Here is a 5019-nt window from a genome sequence, read left to right as displayed (position 1 = left end):
GAGAAATCACCTTGTTCCTTACGATCTTATTTCAGAGGTCTACAATCTCAATAGGGCACTCCTCCATTGTCAAATCCTCTCACACATCAATATCCTTATATCAGATCACATGAAAGGGATTGCTAACATACTTTCGCAATATCAAAATGTGAAACACATCATGAACTGGCACAAAATGTGGTGATAATGCCACTCAATAAGCTGATGGACCAATCCTCTCCAACATCTCAGAAGGTCTGACGTATCTACAGCTCAACTTGCCCTTTCTACCAAAACGGAAAACACTTCGAATGAGAGAGATCTTCACGAAGACATGATCTCCCATCGTGAAAACCAAATCTATGTGCCTCTTGTTAGCATAACTCTTTTGTTTGCTCTATGCTATTAACATCATTTGCACCTGATTTGAGTAATGTTGAATGATCTCTGGTGAGTCCAAAGCTCGCTCACCAACTTCACTCCAACAATTTGGAAATCGACAAGACCTCCTGTACAAAGCCTTATACGAGGCCATCTGAATACTCGCATAATAGTTATTGTTATATGAAAACTCTGTCAGCTTAACATGCTTATCCCACTCTTTGGACCACTCCAAAACACAGGCATGAAGCATATCCTCCAAGGTCTGAATAGTCCTCTCTAACTGCCCATCTATCTAAGGATGAAAAGTGGTACTGAACCTCAGCTTCATACCGAGAGCACTCTACAACTACTTCCAAAATTGTGAAGTGAAACGATGATCATGATATGATACAATAAATCATGAAACACCATGAAGACGAATGATCTCATCCATGTACAAATCTGCCATGCTCTCTATAAACTTCTTTCTACTGATTGGCAAGAAACAATCCATAATCACCCAAATCACGTCGTTATTTTTGCAAGTTCTTGGCAAACCAATGATAAAATTCATGGTGATGTCATCTCACTTTCACTCTAAAGACTGCAAAAGACCTCTAGGTTTCTGATGTTCTATCTTCACTTGTTGGCAAGTGAGACATCTCGCAATATCATCTACTTTGATCCTCAACTGATGATATCCAGTTCTCGAATCTATCTTCAAGAACACCTTAGTTGTCATGAGTTGGTCGAACAAGTCCTTGATCCTTGTCAATATATACTTATTCTTAATTATCACTTGAATGAACATCCTATAGTCGATACACAATCGCAATAAGCCATCTTGCTTTTGGACAAATAGAACAGGTGGTGTAAGTTTTATGAAATAGATTTTTAAAACAATATTTTTTATGACAACGGTTTATGCAAGCTAGACACCAAATAATAAAAACTGGCTCGCACAAGTGGTGGAGACCGGGTCAATCTCAGGGAACGGGAAAAATACTTTGTATTTCATAAATAACTAAGCTACTTTTTATTGCCAAATAACATAGAAACAATTAATTAATTAATTAATCTAAATAAGAAAGTGTGGCCCTCTACGGAGGGCTTAAACAATAAAAATAATAATAATAAGTGTCATATTATAATCCCAAATTGAATTGAATTAAATAAAATAAAAGCCTAAGCTAAAAAGAAAAGAAAAGAGTCTTCAGTGCTTTGAGCTCTAGTCCCTTGATTGTCTTCTTCTACTTCTCTATTACTGGTCCTTATGAGCTCCCTGAGGGGCCTGGAGAGCTTTTTGAAAGGACATTTTTGGGACCTCAGTGGGCTCTTTTAGGGTACTTTTGAGGGCTCATCGTACGTCTAAACGCTCTGTTGTAAAAAGAAAAATACATAACACAAAAATACAAAAAAAAAACTATGAGAAAATCAAAGGTTAGTTTGAAGAAAAATCACAAAAACACTAAACAAACTAACATGAAATAGCACTACACTACAAGACAAAATAACATAACTGACTATATAACTAACATGAATCAAATTATGAAACAAACTAGCTACAAGACAAATAAGCATAACAAACTAACTAAAGCAACGTATGCATTAATCTAATCAATTTGAAACATAAAGTTGACTAAACGATCTAATTAAATTAATTAACAATGAACTAACTACTAAACTAAATAAGTAAGCATGTTAATGAATGACAAGAAAACTTAATCTAATGACTAAAAGACATTAATTGAAACTAACTAGCAAGTTATATCAAACTAAGAAACAAAGATCACACGCATATAAGATGATGCAACATGCAAAGGCTCGATGTGCGTGCAAACCAATTGTTGATTCTGATTCAGAGATTACATTGGGTTGGTTGATAAGGTAGTCGTCCAAGGGCTGGCTATAAACTAATCAGGCATACACTCTATGCCAATCTGCTATAGACCCGAAAAGAAAAGAAGTCACAGTTTATGTGCTGCTCGGGTTGCACCTTCAGGCTCGAAAAAAATATGGCAGCAAGCCTCAGTTGGTTCGTATGATAATCATGTCTGATATTCGTGATCAAGAGATGACATATGTCAGATTAGATGTGTTGGATCTAAACCAATTCGATCTCTGAGATCGAATGTCGTGCTCTGGATTGGCTAAACAAATAATTTATTTCTTAAAAAAATTATAAACTGATCCACAGCCTGGTCCATTTGATCGGTACACACCGAGTATCTCTGATTGCAGCAAATAATAAAAACAAATATATAATAAAAATGACTAACGCTATGCTACGCTACATTACTTCTTCAGAAAACGATAATCAATAAACTACCTAAGATGCAATATGCTGAAAATAAAACAAGATAAAAATCAAATCATGCTACATGTAATGAAGGTGAATAAGAATAAGAAACAATGCATGACATGATCCTAAAAACTACAGAAAAGGGGGAAGAAGAAGTTTACCATGTGGCTTACCTCTGACGAAAGGGTTGAGAGAAAGAAGATGGCATTTTCACTTGTCGCACACGCCTCTCTGATGAATAAAGAACAAAGATACCGACGATGAAAGGGTTTAGAAGAAGAGAATAAGAGGAAGAAGAAAGGAAAAGCAGGGAAGAAGCCAGTAGGAGGAGAGAGAGGTAGAGGAGGGGGCATGAACTCCAGAGGGGAAAAATGTCCCCTCTTTCTCAAAAATAACTATTTATAGTCTTCTGATTAGGTTTTCGGAAAATCTTTCAAAAAGAGTTAATAACATTTTTAATATTTCAAAAGACCTCTCTTTCAAAAAGTAATTTCTAAAAAACTAATTATTCACCCCAAATTACTCCAAAAAGGCTCAATTTACTAAAATTATGCTTTGATGAAAAACTATGAGAACCTTCATAAACAGGCATTTTTAAACCTTTATCGCACGTAATCATGCATGAAAATGAATGAAATTATGCATAAAAATTATGCATGATCAAATTCTCCCATGCTTATCGTTTGTTAGTCCTCGAGCAAACTAACCCTAAACAAAAAGCAAAAGACAAACTAAACAAAGCAAAAACATAACTCACTTTTGTAGGAATTATGGTTGTATTTACCATATGCAACAAGCTCTTTAAAACCCATGGGTTACCCCAGTGGAGGAGTAAGGTCTTGTGAGGGTTTGCAGTGATGCTACCCACAAACATCTTTATCACGTGTGAATAAAAATTTTAAGTCACAAAGAATTAGGCAGTTAAGAAGTTTGTTTTCAAAAATATTTCGTGTCATTACACTTTTAAAACATAATTATAGCATTTTACATGCCACCACAAAGTAAAACTTTTTCTTTTACTTTTCTAAATATCATAATCATTTATGCTTTATTCTCATAAAATTAAATATATGCATGTCATTATTTACTTATCCTTACTCATATATTTTCTGCATAGGTTTCTCAAAAAATATTCCTAAGCAGTGAACTTTTTCTTTTATGCTCTTTCTTTTCTTTTCTTTTCTTTTCTTTTCTTTTCTTAGATTTTCAATTTTTTTATACTTTTTCTTTCTTTTTGTTGAGCACTATAGAAAATTTCTAGTTTCGTGACCCGTGTAATGAGCTTTGGGTCAGTGACTCACAGGCCAGATGAACTTAAGGCACCAGATACATTGTATCCCTTGGACTTAATTGCTTGAGTCACTAGACATTCCATTTTAATAGTTTTACGTATAGCTTACTTCTTATCATGTGCAATGTCACATCTATTAGGCTCTCTATAAAGTCTATATAATGGAATTTTGAGCTGGTAGCTCCCAAGTCAGATGACTTTAGGGCACCAAGTCTAAACACTCCTCAGGCTCTACTTGCTCGAACAAAATAGGCTACAGATATCAACTTAGACAAAGAAGTAACTTCCTTCGTTATCCTTTTTGACATGAGAATCAAACACTTCAACTTGTGTCTGAGCTCAGCTACTGAAGAATATGAAGACATCAAACAACTAAATGTATGCTCTTTTTCACTTTTTAAGCTCTTATTTTTAATATTGTTTGTTTGCTTAGTTTTCAAAAATAAACTATGCATATTCATATTTGTGATTCAAAATAAACTCTAACATGCATCTATCGTCATTTCTTTGAAATCCACATAAATAATCATGTTTTTCTATATCAGTGTTAGAAAAAAAAATTATGAGGCTTAAAAATTCTCTAAAAACATTAGATTATGTAAAACATTTATATAAGGTCAATCTCATTCCTTAAAAGTCTAATTTTTATGAGTTTTCATCAATGTGCACGTAGACAGAAAAAAATTGGGTGTGAAACATCGGGTGTGCAAACTCTACCCTCCCCCATGCTTGAATGACACTGTCTTCAGTGGCACTCCCCCATGCTTGCATGAAACTATATGAATACACATGAGAAACATAAAAAATAGGAGGAAAATGATAGATGTCACCTAATCCACACTGAAATCTTACCTGATGTGGCATTGTACTATTTCTGTAGAGATTCTACATGTCTTAATGCTTATAACTCATAAAAATTCACAAAATGTAATGCATACATGATCTAACATTCATGCTCATGAATAAGGAAAATAACAAAAAAACAGCAAGGCTACTAATATCATGACACTAATATGGGTTGCCTCCCATAGAGCGCTAAATTTTATGTCTTCAGCAAGATGGATCTTTGGTTACCCTTCATCAT

Source organism: Nuphar pumila, chromosome 2 (assembly GCF_984573655.1).
Source record: "Nuphar pumila chromosome 2, dmNupPumi1.hap1.1, whole genome shotgun sequence".
NCBI lineage: Eukaryota > Viridiplantae > Streptophyta > Magnoliopsida > Nymphaeales > Nymphaeaceae > Nuphar > Nuphar pumila.
Note: the sequence above shows the minus strand (reverse complement) of the source record.